This window comes from Suricata suricatta, chromosome 14 (assembly GCF_006229205.1).
Source record: "Suricata suricatta isolate VVHF042 chromosome 14, meerkat_22Aug2017_6uvM2_HiC, whole genome shotgun sequence".
In the NCBI taxonomy this organism is placed as follows: Eukaryota; Metazoa; Chordata; class Mammalia; order Carnivora; family Herpestidae; genus Suricata; species Suricata suricatta.
This window is the reverse complement of record NC_043713.1, coordinates 63,205,495-63,232,407: the sequence shown is the minus strand read 5'-3', so window position 1 is coordinate 63,232,407 and position 26,913 is coordinate 63,205,495. Positions and strand designations below refer to the sequence as shown.

At 42.9% G+C, this 26,913-nt stretch overlaps 1 protein-coding gene across 6 annotated transcripts in view; it reads left to right on the top strand.

The window, feature by feature from the left end:
* LDLRAD4 (low density lipoprotein receptor class A domain containing 4) overlaps window positions 1-26,913 on the top strand; it is a 420,255-nt gene that overhangs the window by 169,000 nt on the left and 224,342 nt on the right. For 2 of the 6 annotated variants that reach the window (XM_029921391.1, XM_029921390.1), the window contains exon 1: window positions 17,802-17,820. The exons of the other annotated variants lie outside the window; for them this stretch is intronic. The gene's annotated coding sequence lies outside the window, so the exon portion shown is untranslated. Of the gene's footprint in view, window positions 1-17,801; window positions 17,821-26,913 lie in introns of those variants that run through there. 6 annotated transcript variants of the gene reach the window in all.

Here is a 26,913-nt window from a genome sequence, read left to right as displayed (position 1 = left end):
CTTTTGTGATGTGCATGAGAGAAGCCCAGAGGATCTTCCTACTTGCAATTTAATGATGTAGAAATGATTGATAATGATAGCTTTTTGTAAAATCTTGCATGCTTTGGCTTGAGGGAAATTAGATTTACTAAGATAGCTGTCAGAACATGCTGTGGTGTATGTGCTTGGTTTTTACATTGCCCTGTTGAGCCTGGAATCTAGTCCTCAGTTACAAACCTAACCCTTAATAACATTGTTTCTATGTGTAAGTTGTTTTCTAAGAAGCCCCAAAAGCATTTCCATTTTCTTCCCTGGAAACTATTCTACACTGTTTCCAGAGTTTGCCTACTCTTTCTTAGAGGCATTACGGTAGCCTAATGCCTGACGAGTGTATATACCCATTTTAAATAAGGACAAGAAGTAATCTCAGTGTTGCTTGAAACTGTATTTATTTTAAGGTTACTTAAATATGTGCTACATAAATGTAGTTATAAACTCCTTATTTTTATAGCTTTTAAAATAGCTATCACATCAAAACAAATACAGGAATTATAAAGTCAAAATCATTCAAGTTGCTGCTTAATCTGACAGATACTTTTATTTTGCTGAAGCCTTCCATTTCCCAGCCTTTTAAATTTCTGAGCAGAGCATCCTAAAGAGTGCCTCAAGGTGATGATGGGTACTTATTGCTAGAATATAGGATATACACACAAAAGTCAACAAGGCTGGTTTGAATGATGGTTTTAAGCAATCACAACTGGTTTAAGATGACTTCCTTGTCCTTGATATCCAGGGTCAAAAACGACCTACATATCTCATTAGGTTCTTCGAAAAATACTGGCTTTTGTTCATAATACTTCTGAAATTTGGATGTTTAAGTTACCCCTGAAAGGAGTGGGTTAGTCTGGAGAAATCATAGACTTGTACAGAAAGCAGGTTACTGCTTCAGCATGTGACCCTTTGAATTTCTTTCTTGGGTCCTAGATTCTTGCCATATTGGTGTGCAGAGGGTTTAGAACCTTCATTTGGACTATACTGTGTTTACCATTGCAGGATGAGCTCAGAGGCCAGAGAAGGCATGGCTTGCAGTAGAAGTAGCCGTTTCTGAGTAGTACTTCCCCCCAAATTCTGCTCAGTGATGTTAATAAGTTAGCTGACTATTCTGAAGCACACCTTTTACAACACTAGAGATAATAACCAGTCAATAGGACTTTAGTAAGGGTTAAATGAAGTAACATATGTAAAGTATCAAATATAGAGCCTAGCAGATAGATGGTGCTCAGTTAAGTGGGTTTCTTCTTCTGTCACCATCTTCAAGAGGTTATACATGTGAAGGCCTCAGAAGGCAGGGGTTCATTTAGCAAATGTTTGGTGGGAGCTCAAGCCATGCCTGTGAGGGGCAGAGAGCAGACTGATATGTTCCTTGCCCCTGGATCTAGATGTTCAGTGCAGAGCAGATGCTTCGCTGCTGTGTGGACCTGGGAGCATGGTCTAGAGAGGCTGTGGAGGTTTGCTGGGGCTCCTGGCCTCTCTGCTCACAGAGATCTCTGGCATATGACTTCCTCTCTCCCTCATTTATATTCCACCCAATATAGTTTCTGTCTCTGCACCCAAGTCACGCTGCCTGCCTTGCTCAGCGATGGCTCTGGGTGATCGTTTTGGGGTGCAGTCGTCACAGGTCATGGGTGTGTGCCTTGACGGGTCTGTTGCAGTTCCAGATCTGCATGTGTTTATTTCAGGACATTATGTTCAAATGTGAAAATTCCAAAAGGGATGCAGAAATAAACATGTTCGACATCCTTGTAGATGTTCTGTGGTTCTATTTAAAAATTTTAACCAACAACAGTGAATATGGTAACATGGATATTTTTTCCTTTCAGCTGACTTTGGTATTTTAGAGCGTTTCTCAGAGCGGTGCGAGGAAGACACCTCTTGGTTACAGATGCAGGATGACAGTGCGTGGCCCTGCATATCTGTAGGTACTGTCTAGGCTCAGAGCTCCTTCATATCAGGAGTAAGATGGGGAAACTATGCTGTCTTGTTATTAAATGTATTACTTTTCTTTTGTGATAAAATTTCAGAAAATTAAGGATGTTTTCCTTGCCCTTTGCAATGAGTTACCCCTAATCTCAGATACGATGTTTCACGGAGCTGACATAAGGAGTGAAGATTAATTGTCTTCTCTGCCAGGTGCTTTCACATATACAGTCTCATGCACCCCTTGGAGCAGCCCTGGGAGGTGCACATACACCCCAGGTTTATTTGTAAGGGGACAGTACAGGCCTAGAGTGAGCCTGCTTGAGGTTACGTTGTCTAGCAAGCCTCAGTGCCAGACTCGAAACACTGGTGTGTCTGTGCTGGAGCTGGATGCCAAGCATGCAGGGGAGCAGAGAGAAACAGCCCTGTTCCCTTAGAAATCAGTGTAGGGCAAGAAGGGCACATAGAGACAGAAAGAGGGAGACGGGAATTTGAAGCTTGAAACTGAACTCACATAATAACCATTTGTCAGGGAGTGTTGGTCTGTTTTCTAACCTGGAAAATCTTTTACACGTCTACCTCTTAACCTCACCAGTTTTCATGTCACTCTGCTTTCGGAATGTTTAGGAGTGAAAGAAGAATGAGCCATGGTGGATTGGTTGTGCAGCAGTGTGCATGTACAGAATGCCATAGAACTGTACACCTAAAAATGGTTAAAATGGTAAATTTCATATTATATATATTTTACCACAATAAAAATAAACACTTAAGAAAAAAAGAAAGCCCAGTACTGTTGAGCCTATCAGAAGAGCTCAGATTTGAGCAGGGTCTCAATGGAGAGATGAAGAAGCAGAAAGATGTGTGGGAAGGTGGGAAGAGTTGTGTGTATGAGGAAGTGCAAGGGTGTCATTTGAGTTAGGGCAGACTTGGGGTGCGGTGGGTGCACCCACGGTTGGACATGCTGGTGAATCGATACTCCTTTAATGTTGGTTCATAGTGCATTAAAGGGAGAGGTTAGCTACTGGCAGCCTGCTGCAGCCCTACACATCTGTGTTGCTGGCGGTTAACATGCGGATCCCACACAGCAAAGCGAAGGCTCTGCAGTGAGCAGCCCCCTTCTGTAGATGGCAGTTTAACAATGATCTCTTATTCCTTGGGACTCATCGAGCACTGATCATAACATGGTTTTCAACTGCCTACAGCTTGAAAATTTAATATGATAAATGCAGTTTCCCCAACTCTTGATATGTGTACGGATGTTTGAGGGCCCCCACACTGTGTTGGTGCTCAGCAGAGATTGACATTCTGGGTGACTTCTTGGCTGGTGTGCCCTGCAAGGTGGTTCTCCTTGGAGGGGACTAGTGGTGAGGTCGGAGACTGAATTGAAGCCAGGAAATTTTGGAAGACTGCTTTTTTTGGGAAGCACAGGTGGTGGGGCTAGAACATCATGGTTTCCTGGGGTCTTCTTTTGTCCCTGTAGATTCTGTTGTGACTTGAGCTGATGCATGACCTTCTTGGCTATCGTGTGTGGCCTGGCAAGGAGAGAGGAGGCTGGCAAGGGAGACGTGCCATGTAACCAGTGAAAGACTGCTATGACCATCTCAAGAACATCTAGACTGACGGGGGGTGGGAGCCCCTGTTCCAGAAATGTCACAGACAAAAGGCAACTGTCATTCAATAAAAGGTGTTGGTGTACAGGCGACTTCCCTGTTGCTCATTTGGGACCTCCTGTTCCTCTTGCCTCGTGCATCTCCTCATGTAATATTTTTCTGGTCCTTGTGTCTGGTGCTTGCCTCTGCCTCACAGCAACCTGGGGCGGCCAGTACTATCTATCTTTGCGTCTCCTGAGTTTGTCTTTGGCCTAGGACTCTCAGACCCTTTTTCCTTGCTTGTGCTTGGAATTCTGGTTGATCTGTGTTCCTGGCTCCAGGTATAGCCTGCATCTTCCCATTCTGACTCTCTTTGTGGAGATGATCCTTTGATAGCTTGTACCCAGGGAGATGCTTGTACCACAGAGTGTCATTTTCCAGGTGGGAGTATAAGAACTACACCAGTTCTATACACCCTGCTCACTGCTCCTACTGTGAGTTGCCTTCACCATTTAAACTATCAGCCCCTTTTCCTTTCTGTTAGACAATCAGCCTTGACCTTCCCGTTCTCTTGTCAGGCTTTCTGCTGTCATCCAGACTTGACTAAGTATGCTATGAATGTAAGCGTAGGGTTCCTTATCCCTACTTCCTTAGGGTGAGGATTGTGGAGATGGAGTAGATGATAGTAATTAAGTGTCACTATGTGCCAAACAATGTTCTAAGCACTTTATATGTGTAGTCTTATTCAACCCTCAAAACAGCTCTATAAAATAGTTGCTGTTGTGAAGCACTTTTGACAGATGAGGAAAAACAGGCACAGGTAAGACCCCTGATAAGATGAGTAGCTGAGATTAGAACCTGCAACCCCCATAACCAGCACAAAGGACTGGACTGGACCTGGAATATGGACAAGGCCAGCCTTTGTCAGGAAGTGTTCCCTTCTAGCTTATCAGTGTCCACAGATAAACTATGATCCAGATGCTGTTCTTGGAGAGGTGGTTTGGTTCATGGAGAGATGCATATTATAGTTGTATATTTAAGAAGACTTGGCCTATAAGGACTTTTTTCTTTTTTTTACATAATGATGATAGAATCATATAGCCTGTGTGTAAACTGTGGCTTCTAGTATATGGGTTTACAGCCTTGTTTATCATCTCTAATTCTAGGCTCAGTTAGAACACACAGGAGTAGGTCTTGTCACTGATAGCTTTTTAGGGTGTCTGCAAGTAAGTATGTACAGAAGCCCTAGAACTTTAAATGAACAATAAGAAAAATTCCATTTATTTGGATATATTGACTAATATTCTAGAATGGAAGAAAGATCTGTCAGCCTCATGCTTCTGGTTTGCTCCTGCCCTGTGGTGCTTCATTCAGTGGTTAGACACTGGGTAACAGTTCAGAGTGCAGGAGGAGGTTCTTTTGGACGCAGAGCATGGAGATTCTGGAGAATACCTTTAGTAAGCATATAGCAGATCATCTTTCACACACAGGATAGGAGAAGGTGGGATTAGGCTCATAGTATCTGAAGTTTTCTTTTTTTTTTTTTAATATTTATTCATTTTTGAGAGAGACAGAGAGGGAGACAGAATCTTGAAGCAGCAGGGACTTGAACCCACAAACTACGAGATCATGACCTGAGCCAAAGTCACATACTTAACCAATTGAACTACTCAGGTGCCCCCATCATAAGATCTGAGTTTTGATGTAAGTCCTACCATTTGTTGGGGTGAGATTTGGGTAAGTCACTTAATCTGGAGCCTAGCCTTTTTCTCAATAAAATAGTAGTTATGATCTCAACCCATACAACTGATAGCTAAAGAAAGAACCTAGGTGACAGTGCCCAGCCAGGCTGCCTGTTTCCCTTCACGGTGTCCATGCTGTGGTGGAAAGCCCTCCTAGCTGTGCTCTGAAGTCCCCTGGAGTCTGCTGAGGCCTTGATGTGGAGATAGGCCTAGCCTGCCTCAGAGACAGGTTGTTAGGACTGAGGCTTCTCTGGCTGGACCTAGGCCTCCTCCGTGCCTGCCTGTGATCTTTATTTCATATGTCTGGCACATTCACAGAGGGTGGACATGCGCATGGGGGCAATTACAACTTAAACCTAGCCTTGTGGTTGCATGTGAATAGTGTGGACACTTTAGGTAGTCGAGGTGCTGGGACCTATAAGCCAAAATGGGGCGAGGGGATTATGAATGGATTTGGCAGTTAATTTTGTCCCTGTCCTGCTCTTCTGTGGTTTTGTGATGCATGAAATGACAGTACAGGACCTAATGTGCAGTCTATACTTCTATTGTTTCTTCATCTGGTTTTGAGCAATTTTCCTGTTTTAGTGGTGGGGCAGTTATTTGGCCCAAACTGTCTTCCAAATAAATTTTTTTAATGTTTATTTATTTTTGAGAGACAGAGAAATAGAGCACAAGCATGAGAAGGGCAGAAAAAGAGGGAGGCACAGAATTTGAAGCAGATTCCAAGCTCTGAGCTGTCAGCACAGAGCCTGACGTGGTGCTTGAACTCACAAACTGTGAGATCATGACCTGAGTCATGGTCGGACACTTAACCAATTGAGCCACCCAGGCACTCCTGGCCCAAACTGTCTTCTAATGTTAAATATTAATATATTGGTTTATGATCTTAGACTAACTCAAGTAAAAAACCAACAACGGGAAAATTCACCCTTGTCGTTTGTTCTGTCCTTTGTGGTTCTCAGTGGTGCCCTGCCGGAACCTTCTTGTTTGTCTTGGGATCCTGCCCTCTCCTCCCTTTCCTGTCAGTACCCAGTGCTGTGGTCTTTACCTCCAGAAAATGGCATCTTGGAAAGTGAGCCGAGCGGTGAGCGTGCATCAGGGCACACAGGAATGGTGGACGTGCCAGCACTGGGCCTGGTTGGTTCTTCCGCCTGCAACTATGCACCTTCACAGGTGTTTTATTTCTCTGAAGCCATCCTCATCGATAGGATGGAAGATGTTTAAGTGCCCACTTTCCTAGGTGGGGATACAGAGCCAGATTTTAAAAAGCATATGGAAAGTGCTGTGTAAATTTTAAAAAGTTACAGAAGAGTGACTCATCCTAGTAGTGATGTTTAGGTAATCGAGAGCTCTTCTCATCAGAGGTTTGGTCTAGGTGGGGCGCCAGGAGTCCCCACGAATGCCTGTTGTGGTGGCAGTCGTTAATGGTACTCCCTTTCCCTCTCAGAAATGTCCTGGTCTGAACAATTAATTGTATATTTGATCACCTTACTTATGACTGATGCCCTGACTAAAGGAGTGACTTCTGGCTCTGAATAGTGATAGGAAAGCTTGTGTGGTTGGTCTTCACTCTGTGCCATCTCTGTAACAGCTGCGTATGGCTTTTGTAGCAATGGACGTTTCTATTGTGTGAAATGTTCACAATTGGAAGATAAACTCTGCAGCACTATGGCACGGTAGAAGGGATGTTAACCTCACAGTTGGATCAGCCTTGTCTCCCCACTGGCTAGCTGTGTGACAATGAGTGTGGATGCTGACTTCTGTCTCTAGGGACATGCTACCTCCCTCATGGGGCTGTTGCAAGGGCTTAATGAGGGCTGTTTGAGTTGCCAGCAAACCCCATTGCACCAATTCATGTACATGCAAATAAATATTCTTGGAAGTAAAGTTTTTTTAAATTTATTTTTTATCAAAAATAACTTTTATTATTTTTTATTACTACAAAACCGTGCATGTTTACACTTCTTCGATATGGCCTCTTCTCTCCCTTTAGTTGTGAAGTTTGTTCTATCAGTCTTCAAGTTGATTTCTGGGATGTTTAGGATCATTTGACAGTAATCGAGTTGTGTTCATGGGATGAGATGAGTCTAGGATCCTCTTACTCCACCGCCATCTTCTCTTGTCACCTGTTGTCATTTATTTATTTATTATTTTAAATATTTGTTTATTTTTGAGAGAGAGAGGCAGAAAGGGAGGGAGATAGAGAATCCCTAGCAGGGTCTATGAGATCATGACCTGAGCTGAAATCAAGAGTTAGATGGACACTTAACAGACTGAGCTACTTGGGAGCCCCTCACCTATTGTTGTTTTTTTAATTTAGGATTTATAAACAAAATTATCTACTGAAAAACTATGATGTTCCTGCTGTTGAATGAACTGCTGAATTGGGTTCCTGGCCATGGAGTACAGGGGAGTGACAGGGGAGGGCGACACTTCAGAAGATTTTGTTGATGAATAATAGAAACTTATCAGAGTTTGTTTTTGGATTTTGTTTCTAAATCAGCATCCAGTGGCACCACGGATGAATGCCTTGTCTTTCAGGCTTCCCTGAAGCACCCGTAGGAGTGTTGCTTATTTATTTGTTGTCCATCTGTTTTTGCTTGCCTACTCTTAGCCTGGAATGGGGAAGCAATGACGATTAATTTGGTGTCTCTCCTAACCTTGGTGTCCTGTTTTATTGGGCGGGATATGTAGCACATAGGGACAGGACAGCTACCACATGAAGCAGAAGGTTCAGTGCTGACAATTGCACCACTGAAGCTCTCTAGGAGTTCAAAAGAGGCAGACTCCTGGGGTAGCGTAAGGAAAATGAGCCACGCCCAGAGCCAAGGAAGGGAGATTCCAGGCAGAGGAAGAGGGAAATTGAGGTAGAAGCAGGTCAGACACAACTGGCTCGTGACCAGGAGTGTGAGGAAGTGGGCGGACAGTCAGAATGAGGGTTTATTTGGTGTTGAGTGAAGAGTCTTTGAAGGTTCCCAACTGGGAGTGACTGTATCAAAGCTGCTGTGGCAGTAGTGTCCCAGAGAGGGTGGACGCAAAGGAGGCTGGGCAGAAAGAAGATGGTGCTTGGTCATAGATAATGCTCAGCTGGGGGAGGGGGATGTTTTTAAATTCCCTTTTACCTTCCCCCTTGTTGGACTGGACAAGGCTCACCAGCTTTTTTTTCTGTTTATCTCAAAGGCACACACTCTTCTTTTGAGTATAAAGAACCTATTCCTTGTTGTTCAAAGCCAGAAGTATGGCTGAGAGATTTGTGAACCCCTGCCACCCCTCGAAAGTGGTTAAGACAAAAAGCAAAAAGTTAAGATATGTACATTGTAAATGTAGTTTTTACCAAGAGGTAGAATAATCTGCAAACAGTAAGTTGCATAAGTTTAGCTGATAGAATGCTATTTTCTTCTTGAAGATTGCATTGTTTTAAAAACCATTATGTGCTTTTTTTCTCCTGACTGTACAGCTAAGGTGGCTGTGCCACCATGGACAACCTTGTGGGATTTGCTCAACTCAGTGTTTTGGAAAAAGTGAACAAACAGAATGACCAAAACCAGATTGTGATCAATTGTCACATCTTCCCATCCTCTTCCCTTTCCCTATCCTTTCCTTCTTGGCAGACCTATGTCTCTTCCTAGTAAAGAAAATGTTTGCCAGGTGAAGTTATCGAAATACTACAGCCTCTTAGCTGAGGTAGGAATTATATATTGAAGAAGTCAGTGATGTATCACCTTGTTTCATCCATGTTAAACACTGCAGCTAAAAATGATTGCTGATGAGACTGTGCCACTAAGTGGAAATCAGTCATCCATTCCATCTGCAGTGTTTGTTGAGTTTCTAGTATATTCTAGACATGGTAGGGCTGAGCTCCAAGGAGCGTAAAGCCTGCAAGAGGACCTGGACCAGGGGCTGAACCGTTGTCATCATCCAGACTCATTTCCATGGCCTACATAGTATTGTCACCTGCACCACCTCCTGGCATCAGGGAAGGACTTTCAAAAAGAAATGACTTAGAAACAGATCAAGTAGGACTTGGCTAAGTGAGGGAGTAGATGGAGTCGGACGGAGTCCGGGAAGACTTGGCAGCAGGAGCAACAGCCCAGAGCTGAGTGGGAAGAGCCCGGGCGGTAGTCCTGTGCAGCCAGAGTTAGAGTTTGCATGGTGGTAGAGACAGTGTGATGGGTGGGTGGGCCCCAAACAGTGGCGGTGTAAAGAAGGGGTGTGAAGGGAGAGGTGATTGAGAGCTAAGTTCTGCTGAACAGTGATTGGCTGGGAGTAGGGGATGAGGGAGAGGAAGAGTCCAAACTGATGCTAAGGTGTCTTGCTGAGGTACCCGGAGAACGCATAGGTGATCCGAGGCAGTCATGGAGGAGGAGGAGGTAGTGTGGGGAAGCCCTCACGTATAGTTTTGGATGTATTGAATTTGAGGTGCTTCTGGACAGCATGGTGGAAAAGTCAGGCATACAGTTGGATATGAACCTACATATCAAACCTTATCAGGTCTGGATGTGGGGATCTGGGAGTCAGTTGTAGCTTAGAGCACTGTACGCACTGCAAACACCTGCATCCCTTCCTTGCAGCAGACTCCTGCGGAAAGGATCACGTTTCATTCACAACCCTTCTTTCTCTGTGTGTGCTGATACTGCCCCTCTGCCCACAGCACCTCCCTTTTTGTCCCACTCCACTCTGAGGCACCCACCCCCTCTGCCTACCATAGCGAGAGCCTCACTGCTGCCCTCCCCTAAAACATTGCTGTGGCCGAGCTGTTCTTGCAGGGGCTAAAGGCAGCTCTCCATTGCTGACGGAACGCTGCAGTAATACTAACATAAGACTGCGGTGGCCTGCTTTACCGAAGGCTGCAGATACCCAGTAGGGGCTACCGTTGAGGGAAAGAAATTTTAAAGCTAAGTAAGACAATTACAGAATTTGAGAGAAAAGCAAAAGTTACATTCTTCACAGATGATTTTCTCATGGGGCAGCCTATTCCTCCTTCATGAAGCCCTTCCCTGTAAATCTCTATTTTCCTGTCTTTTAGGGAAACCTCACTTCTTACCCACACAGTTGGCCCTGGGATTTACCCCCTTCCCTCACAGAGTAGGCGGAAGGACACATGACCCTGAATATGTGACATCGCTGCCGAGTCCATGTGGATGATGCACACTTCACTGTGTGGTCTCCGGGCCAGTGAGCTGGCTGTATTCCCTGTGTTCTTCCTGAGTCTTCAGTTCTCCTCTTGGTGATTGACATACAAGTGTGCACAGACATCTTCCAAGGAGCCCACATTTTGTGTCCTGGAGGCAGGAAAGTCTGTCCAGAGACTTGAGTTCTATTGTTGCACTGTATGCTTCCTCTTGTGTTCTGCTTCCAGCCCAGAAACCACTCACATACAAAAAGTGGAGTCCATCCCTAGGCCTTTCTGAAAAGGGGCCATCTTCTCCATGGATATCAAGGCCTGCAGGAGCTTCAGGATTAGAAGTTGTTCTTCTTTCATCTTGGGTGTCACACAACTCACTGTATTTCCATGGAAATTTCCTCTACATGGAAGCTTGTGGGCCTGTTTTTCACCATTATAACTGGGGGGTAAAAATTGAGGCCAAGAGACAGAAGGAACACAGTTATGGAGAAATGGTATGCAGCTCGAGAAGAGAGGCTCAGAGGACTCTGTGGAATTCCAGTATTCAAGGACACTGCAAATGTGGAGGGCACAGCCAGAGGGAGGAGAAGGGGAGGGTGTCAGGGTGTGGCCTGAGGGGTCAGGGGTGGATGTATGAGTGGATGGTGAGGAAGCAGAGACAGGGGAATATAAACAACTTTGTATGAAGAAGTTTAGAGAAAGGAGAAAGGGCTAAAGGGAGAGGTGGGTCAAGGAGGGTACAGGGAGCAAGCTGACAGAAAAATAGGTGTTAGATTAGAAAAGGAAGAGTAATGGGAAAATGGACCCCAGCTCAGTGGGGTGGCTGGCCCAGCGCCACTGCTATCTTGGTGCAAGAGCGGGGGGAGGCAGCGAGGCCAGTGCGGTGGTCCTGGTGCCCAGGAGAGTACTTTGGGATCAGGTAGTGTCCTCTTCCTCTCCTCCTGGGCCCAGAGGAGAATCCACGGGGGAGCAGAGTGACTGTGGAATGGAAACGAAGCCCGTTTCTGGGTCAGAGGGAGAGGAAAGACATGATCTAGACTTTGGGGCAGATTCTGGGAGTAACTAAAGATTCCAGAAGTTGAACTGATATTCTCCAACATCCAACTGAAAATCTAGGAGCTCTTTTGGCAGACCATAGTCAGTGCTAGAGCGGAAGGCATTTGGTATGGGTGCCTTGTGCGTTTTGCCAGCCCAGGCTATCCTTGACTAGACTTTAAAGTTAGCAGAGGGTTGCCTCGGCAAACTCACAAGTACATGCCTTGTTTCTGAGTCTCTCCATGTAACTCCCACACTTGCTGCCTGCTTACTTGGAGGGTTACTCAGGTTCTTTTGGCAAAAGTCCAACATTACCTGGATTTGAGCCCTGAGGACCACCAAAGTCCACTCCTTGGTTTAAAACAGATAAGGAAAGGTTCCATGTGGCCACACTGGCTGGAAATAGTCCATCAGCCCATCCAGGTCTGGAGAGAGGACCTGGGCCAGCTCTGCTGCTTCGCCTTTGCTTTCCTCACTGGTACCCACTCCTCTCCGCTCCCACGGATTCCAGCTTGAGTTTGAAAGGGCCTTGCTAGGGGTGATTGTATTTTAATGGAGGATTTTGTGCCAATTTTCATTAGTGGGAATTCACTACATGGACAACATGGAGTAGGAAGTTCAGGAAATGTGGGGGTGAGGGGAGTAGTTTTTATTTAGTGATTTTTCCTGAAATATTTGCATAATATTTGAAATATTTTCAAATGGCATTTATGGAGAGGAAGGCATGTGTGCATGTTATACAGCCAGTAATTAGAAGGCAGAGAGTTCTCTTGTTTCCACTTCCTTCCCAGCATCCATGCCTTTGTGGGAGCTGTCCTGCCACTCTGCCTGACTCTAGTGAGCTGTCAGTCATAGGATTTCAGAGACAAGCTAAGCCAAAACGATCAGGCTCTCTCTTCTAGGAGCTTCCGTTGTGAGCAAAGACACACAGGACTGGGAGATAGAATGGACTCATCTGATGGCAGCTCCTAACATAGAGAACACAGGGGTTCCCCAATATACACCACTTCAGGGCTCAAGTCCCTGGCTTTCCTGGGCCTGGTTATTCAGCACGCTGTTCTGCAGCCTTACAGTAAACTTACTCGGCTTGCATGCTTGCTCTTATGCTTTACTTAACAAGAGTTTGTTAAAATACTGGTGTATGTATCATCAAGCCTCTCGTGATATATTTTTCTTCTCCTAATACTTTGAAGTATGTATATAGATCATTGAGCTACAAAGAGGATAATGAACTTGGAGGATGAAAAGGTCTGTGATGAAAAACATTATATTGTCTTTTCAAGCATAGGAATGATGGCAAGAGAATGTGGCACAGGGTGGAGTTGTTGGGGTGCCAGAAATTATCTCTGACTTTTCCAGCACCAACCCCAATTCGAACCTGATCTTGGTAAAATCTCTCCATCAGTGCAACATTTGTAGATTCACAAATAAAGGGAATTTAAGAAAGGCCAAGGATAGATAAACAGTGAAAGGAATAGTTACAGAAGGAAAGAAGAGAGTAAAAAAAGAGGAGGAAAATATGAGTCAGTAATGTTAAGGGTAGACTGCACCCACCCAGAAGTGGAAGCCTGCACAGGGCCAAATTAGAATAGCCATAAGGGGACAGGTCTTTCTCCCGTTTTTCTTCACCACAAGCCCTTAGTGGGAAATGATATTTTATACACACACCCACACACCCACCCATATCATGTATTTTAAATCCCCCTCATCTCTTCCCCTCTTATATGAAAAATACCTAGGAAGTCAGTTAATATCTTTGAACAATTTATTTATTGTGAAAATGAAGTTGAACTAGGTGGGGTTTTTTTTTCATTTTTATTTAAGTTAAAAAAACCCCACCATCAACCAGATCACCCATTTTCCCGGCCCCACCCCACTTCTGACAATCACTAGTTTGTTCTTTACATCTATGAACTTGGAGGGGTTTTTGTCTGTTTTTGTGTAAGGATTCCACATATAAGAGAGATCACGTAGTATTTGTCTTTGACTTATTTCACTTAGCATAATGTCCTTGAAGTCCATTCACGTTGTTGCAAATGGCAGGATTTCACTTTTGTTTATGCTTAATATGCCTGTGTCTGTGTGTTACAGTTTATTTACGGATTTATCCATCAGTGGATGCTTACGTTGTTTCCATTATCTTGCCTGTTGTAAATAATGCTGCTGTGAACATGATGGGGTGGGGGGGAGCTTTTCAAATTAGTGTTTTTGTCCTCTTCACATAAATACCCAGGAGTGGGATTGCTGGGTCATAGTGGTAATTTTAATTTGAATTTTTTGAGGGACCTTCATACTGTTTCCCATAGTGACCGTACCAGTTTACGTTCCCACCAACAATGCATAAGGATTCCCTTTCTTCACATCTTTGTCAACAATTGTTACTTTTTGTCTTTTTGATAATAGATAGCTATTCTAACAGGTGTGAGGTGATATCTCATTGGGGCTTTTATTTGCATCTTTCTGGTTATTGATGATGTAGAACATCTTTTTATGTGTGTGTTAGTCATCTGTATGTCTCTGGAGGAATGTTTTTCAAATCTTCTGCCCATTTTTTAAGTGTATTGTTTGTTGTTTTTGTGTTGAGTTGTATGAATGCTTTATATTTTTTTGATATTAGTCCCTTAGCAGATACATGGCTTACAAATATGTTTTATCATTCAAGGAGTTTATCATGTCAAGGAGTTTTATGCCTATGTTTTCTTCCAGTTTCATGGTTTCAGGTCATACATTCAAGTCTTTAATTCATTAATTTTAATTAATTTTTGTGTATGGTGTAAGATAGTGGTCCAGTTTCATTCTTTTTGCATTTGGACGTCCAATTTTCTCAACACCATTTATTATAGAGACTGTCTTTTCCTCCATTGCATTTTTTGGCTCCTTAGTTGTATATTAATTGACCATATATGCTTGGGTTTATTTCTGGACTCCTTCTTCTGTCCCATTAATCTATGTATCTGTTTTTATGCCAATACCATACTGTATTAATTACTAACACTTTAGAATATAGTTTGAAATCAGGGTGTGTAATGCCTCTAGCTTTGTCCTTCAGTTTGCTTTTGCTGTTCAGCATTTCATATCCATCTATAAGATTGGTCTGGTTAACTCTTATAAGACTAGGATGTAAAGCCCAGCAATGGAGATGGTGGCTAGATTCTTGACCTTCTTCTAAGGGTTCTCATTCTAAAAACTTACTCTTCCCTGTGAAGGAAAGAACTCTTCTCACTGAATTTCCAATCATAACATATACATATTCCATACATGACACTTCCCAGAGGTATCTAAAACTTTTTATCCAAATTAGTGATATTCTAAATAGCAATCATATTAAGATGCAGTATGTATTTTGTGGTGGAGAGAGATAGAACTGCAGTATGCTTAAGCACATGTGGGCTGTGATCCGGACGACCTGGGTTCAGATCCTGGCTCTTTTATAGCAACCTTTATGGCATTGGGTGAGTAACTTAAACACTCTGTGCCTCACTTTCCTCATCTATAACATGAAAATAATGGTAATAGAATATACTTAAGAGGGTTGTTGGGAAAATACATGAGTTTAGGCAGGTATGACTTTATGGCAACAAGCAATTGTTAGGCATAGACTCACCTCATTTACACAACATCATCCCCAAATGAGGTTTTCCTGCCTCTGCAAACCTTAGCCCATCATCAACACGTTTATATGTGGCATCATATTTGCTCATGGGGTCTGAGGACATTTCCAGAAGAGCCATTCCAAAGGGTTTTGAATGACTGCAACAGTATTGGAATTAATGGGTTAAACTCATGTAAATATGTGCTTTTCTAGTTCATTTGTCTATCAAAGATAAGAAAACAGGCCTCTGATTCTTAGATACCCCTTGTAATTTGAACTTAATATTCTGACGTGACTCAGTATTTGTTCCCCATGCATTCACTGAAGATTAATTTCCTACTAGAGTGTGAATCTTTATTACATATTTGTCATTTAAATACACATTTTTTTGCTATGTGGCATAATAAGGTAGAAATGTAATTTAAACATACAGGATGCTAAACAGTTTAAATTCTGAATCATTTTTGTTAATCTTCCTCCTGTTGTCTTGTTAGATATAAAGAACACTCTTGGGGCTGGAGAGCCAATCAACACTGGTTGTCTTATTCACTTTTATTAAATTTTATGCTAGACACTGGGCTAGGTGCTAGGAATATAAGGATGAAAGTACTTAGTAAACAACAGAACGGGGTGCCTGGGTGGCTTATTCGGTTAAGCATCAGATTCTTGATTTCAGCTCAGGACATTATCTCACAGTTGTGAGACTGAGCCCCACGTTGGGCTCTGTGCTGAGAGCATGGAGCCTGCTTGAGATTCTCTCGCCCTCTCTCTCTGCCCCTCCGCTGCTGACATGCACTCTCCCAAAATAAATAAACTATAAAAAGAAGAAACAGGGGCGCCTGGGTGGCTCAGTCAGTTGAGCGTCTGACTTAGGCCCAGGTCATGATCTCACGGTTTGTGGGTTTGAGCCCCGCATCAGGCTCTGTGCTGACAGCTCAGAGTCTGGGACCTGCTTTGGATTCTGTGCCTCTCCATCTCTCTGCCTCTCCTATGATCATACTCTGTCTCTCTCTGTCTCTCAATAATAAATAAATTTTAAAAAATAAAGAAAAAGAAGAAACAAAACATTTCATTTAATAAAACCATGACATAGTTTCCTTAGATGGCAGTCTTCTTCAGGGCAGCATGCCATGTCATATGTGTTTGTAGTTATTTTTTAGTGTGAGGAAGAAAGAGAGGGAAGCAGGTAAGACTTTGAGATTTTATTTCTGCATATTAAAGAAGTACCATAGGGGTGTTTTACATGTCTCCCTATATCCCTGTAAGATCCTGAGGGCCTTCAGGAATTTGTTTCTAGCTGGAATTTGGAATTGGGTCAAAGTGAGGTTGGGCTGCATCCCGCAGGAAGCTCGGGCTTGGTATTTGGTACTCCATGTGGAGCCCAGACTTGCTGGCACCAGGCTTGCCCCTCTATTTGTGTAGCCCAATTCACAGGTGAGCAGACAAGACTCTTAAGTATGGCAACAGAGAAGGAGACCCTCGAAGATGGTGAAAAGAGTATTTATGATGGGAGTCCATGGTTGGAAATGAACCAGGGTAATAACAAACCCAGCTGTGTTCACATGTAGTTTTATAAGTTGATCAGGATGGAGAGCATATGTGTGGGAGCAAATCTCTCTACTCTCTTACATCCTTTAAAAACAGTGACTAGGAGGAGGCCTTAGTTTTGCCTTAAGGATGATTGAGGAATGCATGTGGTTTTTTTATGGGTCCATGACCTGAGGCCCACTCTTAAATTGATTCATTTAGCACATATTTATTAAGAACTTGCTATGTAATAGGAACTATAGTAGGTACTGGAGGTACAGGGGTGAACAAGACAGAGATAGCCCCTGTGTTCAAGGAATTTACAAATTGCCTGGGAGACAGATAATAAAGAAGTAAACAAACACATCACATGATTTCAGATAGCTGTGAACTCCTACGGAAAAGAACCTGGGTCCAAAGTAAGAGAGTGACAGGGAATGACTGTTGCTGATAGGATCATCTGGGAAGGCCTCTCTAAGGAAAAGGAAGGGAGGGAGCATGTGGAGATGGAGAGAGAATTCTGGGCAGAGGGCCCAGCAAGGACAGAGAGCTTGGGTTCACAACAAAGTTGGTATTTGATGAACAGCAAGATGGTTGTTTGGATGGTCACATGCCCTGGAATGGACCAGGCAGATGGGTGGTCCCTGGGCTTTTGTTTTAATTTGTTTTGATTCTCAGTGTTCTCTCCAAAGGGAGGGAGAATCTGGGTGAGTATCTATAAATTTTAGCTAGCACTGTTGGCTATGTTTTTAGGACATTATGTCTTATTTTGAATCAGTGCTTTTTAAAAAAATTGTCTATCTTCCAAACACAGAGTCCACTAGGAGAGTCGTATATTCAAGGTCAGTTCTTGGACTTGAGGTTCTTTATTTCTTGGCACTGTCTAAGCACACTGGTCAGACATGTTGATGCAGCTGTGAGAGGAGCAACTGCAGGTGGTGACTGAGCACAGCCTCATTGTTGGTGGCTGAGAAACGTGAAACAGAGCAGGCAGTCTAGTCGGAGAGAAGATGCGCCTCGTAACCAGCTTCTCAGGCCTGGAGAGCCTGCGCTTCTCTCTAGCAGAGGTCGGAGGACATGACAGACGTTTGCGTCTTAGGACTCCCAGTTTTGTCCCTCAGATGCAGCTGGAGTCGTTTGGGGCCAGACACGTGGAGAATGTCTTCAGCCCTCGTTCCATTCTTCCAGACTGGGCTCACCTCAGCCAACACGATTTCTCATTATCCGTCCTTTCAGAAGGCCGCCCTCTAGCAGGTAATATCATCACCAGTTCATGCTGGAATGTTTTTTTTCTTAGGTTTCTGGATTTACTTAACAGGCACAATATCCAAGGGCGGTTTGTCCTTAAGCGGGGCAAGTACATAATAAAATAGCGATGGGAATCAGTACCAATGGCACTTTGCCAAATCACTTTTTAATCTTGCCATACTTTGTCTCTTCTCACTTAAAATGAGAACATCTGATGCACTTTTCATGATATTTTCAGCATTAAATACCGCCTTTTAAGAAGATATGCACCAAAAATATCCTTTGTCCTTCTCTTCCAACTCTTCTCTTAAGGCTTCAGCCCTTGGTTCCTCTTTGCTTGTAACCGCATGAGTTTCCTTGTTTGTTTGAAGAAGTCAGGTACAGCCTATTGCCTTTCCTTAAAAACCAAAGCCGCTGCTTTTGTTACAGGTCTGTGCTACTGTGACCTGAATTCATACTTTCATTATAAACATCCCATTTTCAGAAGCTCATTGCTTAGCAATGATAGTTGCCCAATAGCTAAATCTTGAAGTGTGAGATTTTTTTTTTACCTCCAGGAATTTGAATAATTTTCATAGTCCAGATAAGTTTCCAAAACATGTTTTTCTTATTGCAGTGACTTTCTTCATTAAAAAGAAACTTATAAGAAATTTGAAGTCTCTCAGATTTTCAAAAACAGGTGAAAAACATTGTAACTTTTGGGACGCCAAATCTAGGTGTATTTTTGTCAAGAAGAGTTATAAAAGTTCTCGTTTATGTAAGTATTCCTAACACTTTGCAGACATTTTTATAGCTTCTAGGTCAGTACTGTTTATAGACAGAAGTAGGTAAACATTTATTGAATGACTGGAACGCTAAATATTTGTAATGATTGGGAGCTCTCCCATGATTTGAATTCCTAATTGGTGATCCTAAAGAATGGTTATGAATGAGTAATTGTCAACCAGGTGGGAACCGTCTAATGGCTGCATCTCAAGGATTCTGTCAAGGGGATAGAAAGCATGCTTGTCAAATTTAGAAATGACAGGGGGCTAGAAGGAATTGCTCAGTCCTCAGCTGACACAATCAAAGTTTAGAAAGAAACCAATATTAAAATATGATGAGGGGTGCCTGGGTGGCTCAGTTGGTTAAAATGCGCTGACTTCAGCTCAGCTCAAGCAAGGTCTGTGGGGAGGGGTGGAGCACCCATCATAGGACATGGACTGGGAAACGGCTTTTGTATCTCCTTTAAAGTATACTTTACTAAGAGGCCAAATAATGTCATATTGTTCTATTTCTTGATTAGTGTCTTGTAGGGTTTACAGGTGCCTTGGAGACTGAAGTCCTTTCCTGAACATCTCTGATATGTGGTTTTACATCCTGAACTTGACCCCTCCGTTCAGGTGTGCTTGCTGTGTCACCAAGCCACCCTTTGTTGGGGTGGCTTTGCTGTCACATTGGTCTCTGTTCTCACTGTTTCTAGCGCCCCCTAAAGCCGGTATCCGCGAGTGCACAGGATACTCCCAAGTCCAGATGTCTGAAGGCAGAGAGTGCAGTGATAGGTGACCTCAACTTGGGCTCTAGGCTTCACAACACAGCCTGAGATTATATTAATCTTTTTGGCAACCTTCCCTCCCTGGCATGACCTCTGTCCTGTGAGCATCCTCTGTGCCTGTCATTGTGTTTGTCACGGTGGGAGCTGAGAGGCCTGCCGAGTTGCTGAACATGAAGACTCCAAATGATTTTCATGGGGAACTGTTGCTAAGCAAGATTTTTCTCCCCAAATCATATTTTTGTTGTTTTAAATTTGTTTTAGATTTTAAAAAAGTAATTATACAAACATAAGACCTATGTTAACATCCATTTCAGTTGTCTATGATACTTCAGAAATGCATGCAAAGAAATCAGAAATCTAATATGTAGCTCATATAAGTAAGGGGGGGAAATGTAGTACGAGAGAAACCTAGTGAGGATACACCAATACAGAAGCGGATGTGACCTAGCAGCCCAAAGCGCCCTTCTTTCATGAAGACCATGCTATCCCTGATGCAGTGCAGCCCCTTGGGAAATGTTTGGTTGTCTTAATTGTAGCTTCACATTTGTTTCTTGATGAACAGGTGGTAATAATGATTAATGATAGTGTGAAATACATATTATTAGCTGTCATTTTATTATATGTGAACCATGAGTCAAACGCAGTGGTAAGCACTTCATATATAGCATCTTGTGTGATCTTCATGGCACCTTTAAGAAGTAGGTATTAAACCTGTTTTATACATGAAAAACTGAGATTTAAAGAGACAATGCAACACAGCTTCTTGATGGCACAGTTGGAATTCGTACCCGGGTCCATTGCCTTAACTAGTATATGTGATCTTAAAATACCATGTTGAGAATGGACTCCATCACCACCTCCTCGAAGACAGCACTATCACAATAATTTGATCTCCACCACAAGTCTTTTTTCTTCATATGCCAGAACTGTGGGCATTCATCTTTTGAATGGAAAAAAAAATGTTGAAATGTTGATGTGTGAGCATTTTTACCATTCAAAGTTTCTACTGCTGACTTGTTTGGGCGTGCGTGGTGCTCTGCCCCTCGCTGAGCGCCTGTGGTGGTGCTGGGAGTGAGGGAGCACTGACGGGCTCCTGGGCTCTTTCCTCTAAAGCAGGTGGTTCCTCCCTAATTTCTTTTCTTCAGACTGAGTAAAGTTTCTATGAAGATTTTACTACGTACCTTTCAAAACATCAACTGCACATGTCCTCAGGGTGACTGCTGCGGTCACCGCTAGCCTTGCAGCATATTTCATTCTGTGGTGATGGAACTGTACACCATGACAGCACCCCTCTTCACTGTCGTGCGCCCAGGACTTCTAGACAGATCTGCCTGGGATTCTTACTAACCAGCCCTCCTGACTGATGACACCTGGCCAATTTCCAGCCCCTCGTGACCTTGGCCACTTCCAGCTGGTAAGACTCACATGTCTCAGTTGGGAAAGTGGTGCTGAGGCACTAAGGGCTGGATGTTGCAAGTTACTTGGCTTCTTGAAACGACAGTGACCTGTAAACAAGACGCGGGGACCCCATCTGTATTAAGAAGTGACATGAGCAATGCTACCTAGGCATTTGTTGTTGTTGTTACAGAGAAGATGAAGGATCTAGGATCATGTAGGACCGAGACAGGATGATATAGTAAGGAGGACACTTTGTCCTCTTTGTCCTATCCATGTCATGGAGCGCATGATGACCATACTTGCTGGGGAATGTGCTTCCCTGTCATGCGAAACTGGTCTGCTCCAGAATTTCCATTCACGCTTAGCCATTCTTTTTTCTTTCTTTGAGGTAGAATCTTTTGTTCTTGTTGTTTTAATGTTTATTTTGAGAGAGAGGGGGAGAGAGCACGGTGGGGTGGGAGGGGGGAGAGAGCAAGAGCGCGAGAGAGAATGAATGAGAATGAATCCCAAGCAGGCTTTGTGCTGGCAGCACAGAGCCAGACACAGGCTCAGTCTTCACTAACTGGGAGATCATGGCCTGAGCTGAAATCAAGAATCGGACACTTAACTGACTGAGCCACCTAGGCACACACACACACATACACAGGGAGAGAGAGAGAGAGAGAGAGAGAGAGAGAGAGGGAGGGAGAGAGAGGGGGGGGGGAGAGAGAGGAGAGAGAATCCTCCATTGTGGAGCCTGACTCAGGCTCCATCCCATCACCCTGGGGTCATAACCCAAGCCCAGATCAAGAGTCAGATGCTCCACCGACTGAGCCACCCAGAAGGCCCTCATGCTTAATCATTCTGCTTGGCCCCGCAAGGGGAAGTTGGAGCGGAGCTGGGGTCGACCCCGTAGCACACACTTTCTCAGGGCACTGGGGCTGACTCACACCTAGCACATTGCCCCTGATTGCCTGTGAGACCTCACCGTAACAGTGCTGGCATGTGCTGGCTGAGAGGACACAGAGGGAGGTAGATGGCCAGGGACCTCCGCGTGGTCACATGGTGAAGTGCATGTCTTCCAGAGGCCTGCTGTCTGTGAGGTGAAATACGATTGTCGGAGTGCTAAAGATTGGGTGGTGTGGCCATTGAAGGTGGATTTTAGTCCTTGACCTCTGGAGCCCAGACACTGATTCAGCAATAAAATAAAATGACTGTTTATTAATGGCAGTTTAAAGCCAGGACTGTTGGTCTCTGCCCTTTCATATGTCCCATAAATTTAACGTGGTCTGACATAGTGTGAAACAGAATAATAAACAAGGCACATGGTGGTATAGATTTTAAGATTTTTTTTCTGGATTTCTTTTTTTGTTTGTTTTTTTGCAGAGTGTTTTGGATTATCTGAGAATAAGTGTATGAGAGAGAACTCGGTTGATTTTTCTTATGATTGATTTATTTTTTATTAAAAATTTTTAAATTTTTTTAATTTATTTTTGAGACACAGAGAGAGACAGTGCGAGCAGGGGAGGGTCAGAGAGAGAGGGAGACACAGAATCTGAAGCAGGCTCCAGGCTAGGAGCTGTCAGCACAGAGCCCCATACGGGACTCAAACCCATGAACTGTGAGATCATGACCTGAGCTGAAGTTGGATGCTTAACTGACTGAGCCACCCAGGCGCCCCTCTTATGGTTGATTTAAATGCACATAGTATTGTTGATTACTCCTTGACATCACCTGCTTAACTTGGGGTGCTTCACTCATAAAGGCCAATCTGTGATTGCATAGCTCCTCAATTTTCATTTCTTATCAGAGACATACAAATAATCTAGCTTATAGGAAAATGCCATTTCCCCCTCATTGTAACAGTGCATTAATTGAGGGCAGTGTAATTATCTTGAATAATTTTTGCCCCATATTTATAGATCTATGGTGCAGAGGCATTGTATTAACACTGTGCTTAGGTGTGAAGAGAACAGGTGAAGGTGTCTTCCCTCCAGTCACTTTTACACATCACCTGTCTCTTCCGATCTATACCCAGAGTGCCTGAGGAGGAACTGTGCGAGTGCTTTGTGTCCAGAAGGTTTTGACCTCTGTTAGTGGAGACGGCTCTTTGGAGCTCCAAGAACTACCCCTGGGCCAAATGATAGGAATGCAGCTGGTCACTGTCAATACCCTGGGTATTGGCAGGAGTGGGCTGCCTGTCTGTGAGGCACACTCTCTACATAATTTCCAACGATACATTTATGTGATTGTTTTTACTAGTGTCTGTCTCCCCAAGTCCCTGAAGCTTCTAATGTACTAATTAGTCTACTTCCAGCACTTAGCACAAAGTAGGTGCTCAGTAAATTTTGAGTAAATAAGTAAATGGTGAACTTTCCTGGAGGTAATTTGGCAGTATACATGACAACATATAGCCATTAAAATGATGCAGAAAGACATTTTTAATAACCCTAAGTGGGTAGTTTAGTTGAAGCATGTTACCCTCTCCCCCCTCCATTGTGACATCTCCCAAACTGGGATATGATCGTATCTGAAAATTGCTTGTTTTCTTCTTCTTTCTTATTGACACACGAAATAGTGTCTTACAGTTACTATCCCCTTCGATTCAATTAAACATAGCATGTTAGGAGAAATAGAGTAGGTAAACTGTGAGTCCATTTTTGTAAAAAAGAAAATAACATGCAAATTAAAAAATTGTCAATAGAAGGGACACGGCAAGCTGTTAACAGTGCTTTCTTCTGGTTTGTGAGGTTGGGATGCATTTTTTTTCTTTTCTTTTTTTCTATTTTGTACTAGAATATGAATTACCCTTTTGAGCAATGAAAATTAGCTTCAAATCACTTTACAGAAAGTGATTATTTTTGTGTTAGTGTGCACAAAGCAAAGATGTGTGAGCACACAGAGTTCAGAGTTGTGACATTGTGCCCGTGTGTCACAGCCCCACCCTAATCCCCCAAATAGGTTTGCCCCTGATGACTTCCATTCTGCTTGTTTCCAGCTTTATGTATGTTACATGAAATACACATTTTCTCTCACCAGGGAAGTAACTGGGCCTCCTTCATAATGTAGACAAGACATGCCTGCTGGTAGTGAGTGATTGGGTAGAGCTCAGGAGGAGGAAGGCTATTGCTTCCACTCCCCAGTGAAGGGAAAGTTGTGTGGGGTCCTCCTGGCAATACTGTGTAGAATGCTTTTAATTGCCCTCTAGGGGATCTGTCCTTGACTACAGGTAATTCCTTTTATTAATTTTTTAATGTCTATTTATTGTTGAGAGAGAGATAGAGAGAGCATGAGCAGGGGAGGGGCAGAGAGAGAGAGAGACAAAGAATTTGAAGCAGGCTCCAGGCTCCAAGCTGTCAGCACAGAGCCCGATACGGGGCTGGAACCCATAGACTGTGAGATCATGACCTGAGTCTAAGTCAGATACTTAACCAACTGAGCCACCCAGCATCCCCAACTATAGGTAATTCTACACTGTACCATTTGTGGTTACCTTGGCTATGGATTATTAAATAACCTTGCATCTTATTTATTGCTGGTACACGTAGTAAGACTTTAAGCTACTGATAGGTGAAACTATTAACCTATTATATCTTACGTTGGGCTTATATTCTTAGAACTCTATCTGCAACCTATATTTCATCATCTAGTACTAGAACATATGCAAGTTTTGCATTACATATTGCAATATGAGTGTCCCCTTGATTAATTCTTACATTAGGTACAGTTCACAGGAGTAAAAAGCATTTTGGGATGGAAGAGAAGGGACAACTCTCCCTTACAGAAGAATTCCAGTTAACACATGTAGACTAAATGAGGAAGAGAGAAAGTCATCATTAGCGTCCCATAATAATTGTTGCATGTGAAAGTTAAGGAGAGTGGGGCGCCTGGGTGGCTCAGTCGGTTGAGCGTCCAGCATCAGCTCAGGTCAAATCTCACGGTTCGTGGGTTCAAGCCCCGCGTCAGGCTCTGTGCTGACAGCTAGCTCAGACCCTGGAGCCTGTTTCGGATTCTGTATCTCCCTCTCTGACCCTCCCCTGCTCGCACTGTCTCTCTCTGTCTCTCAAAAATAAATAAAAGAAGCATTAAAAAAATTAAAAAAAAAAGAAAGTTAAGGAGAAATAGCATATTTGAATAGTCTGAAAGTACCTCCCAGAAGATAAATATTTATTAATTACAAAGAGAAAAATAAGAATTTTATGGTTAGAGAAAACAGGCAGACATCGAGTGCTCGAGGCCCAGCATCAGCAGTAATAAACATATTCACATTTTATATACTTGGGTAGGATGCTTTGAGAGGGCAAGGTCACTTTTCACCTGTGGTATTCTTCCCTGTATGTATAATCTTAGTCTAATCATGGTAAGACACCGCACAAACCCAAATGAGAGAACATTTTACTGAATACCTGACCAATACCTTTCAAAAGTGTCAAGGCTCTGAAAGGCAAAGCAAGATTGAGGACATGTCATAGATGGAGGACACAAAAGAGATGGGACAAGTAAATGAAACCTGGGCTCCTTTATTAGGTCCCGGAACATAAAAATGACATTATTGAGAAAAATTAGTGAAATCCAGAAAACATCTTTAGTTAATGTATTATACCAATGCTAATTTCTTAGTTTTGATAAATGTCCTATAGCTGTCAGATTATAACACTTAAGGAGGTGGGTTTAAAGGTATGCAGGAACTCTGCTTTGGTAATGTTTATTAGTCTTGCTTGATCATCTGCATTAAAGGATGGAAGCATAGCCTATAGGAAGTCCAAAATTACAACTATTGGTTTACACTGGGCTTTAAAATAGTGTATGTAAATACTTTTCCCTTCTTCAGGTTTGCCTTGTAATTAACCTAACAGAATATGAGGTGATATCAAACATGTTGAATGCCTAGAAAAAAATCATAAAACTGATAAGCCATTTTATGGGAAAATGAAAGTTCTTTTTCTAAAAGGATAGCTTGGTTCTAGTGATGATTTTTTTTTTGCGAGTAGGAAGCAGAGATTCAGAACAAACAAGAGGATGAATTTTGAGCACAGCAGCAGCCCTTTTTAGTTGGAGGTCTATGAGGCACATGGCTGCTGTAGAAAGTGGCAGTTAGTTAAAAGCAAATCTACATAGGTTGCTAACAAGGAGAATCATCTTTTTTAGTCCCACTGTTTCTTAATTTAGCCACGGTAGGTGCTCAATAAATGTTTGGACAAAATATTTGCTATAAACTAGTGACCTCCTGTAGACACATGGCATCATATAAAAGAACAGGTATTTCAGTTACTGTTTTAGGTCTGTGAGTAGATTTTTTGTTGTTGAGATTGCCATTATAAGACTGAACCCAGTAGTGTCTACACTGAGTCTACACTGAGTGTTCACTCAGGGTAGTTCCCTAAGTCCTTCACAGCAATCAGCTTGGTGACATGACTTTACCTCAGTTACTGCATTGTCAGCCTCTTCCCATGCACATCCTTCTGTAGAACATGGCATGTCCTTTACCACTAGCCTCTGTTTGTTGTTTCCTGACCTTGGAGCATCCTCACCTTTCTTCTTTTTCTGAGAAAATCATATTCATCTTTGGAACTTACATCAACAAGTGTTTCTTCTGTGAACTCTACCCTGATAGCAGGACTCCATAGTTCTCTAGTATAACATTTACTATGGTGTTTCTATTTAAACGAAATAAGTTCATTCATGTATTTACCCATTCATGAATCTGATATTGATTTCCTGTTATGGGCTGGATACTTGAGGAACTAGAGATGGCAGTAAAAGGACAGTCAGGGTTCCTGACTTTATGGGTGTCCATTTTAGCAGGGCAGGCAGACTTAGCTAATTACGTAATTATGGATGTGAGAAGATGATCTGTGTACCTATTTCCAGGTTTAGATTATGAGTTCTTTGAGGGCATGGATTTTGTTTCCCTTATTTTTATAGGCCTACTGTATAGAAGAGCAGTCTGGCAGCTAGTAAGTAGGTGCTCAATAAATGTACAAATGAACTGAGCACTTAATGTACCTATTTGTACATGATTATATGGCTGATCGCTTTCAAATTTTTATTTATCATCTATGAGTTGAGCTAATCAAGGGAAGACTGTTACTGATTCCTCTCTTTGACTTACTAGAAGTGCTTCTGCCTTCTTCTGGCACATGGTGAGGATGGCATATGTGATAGCATACAATGCAAGGAAGAGAGCA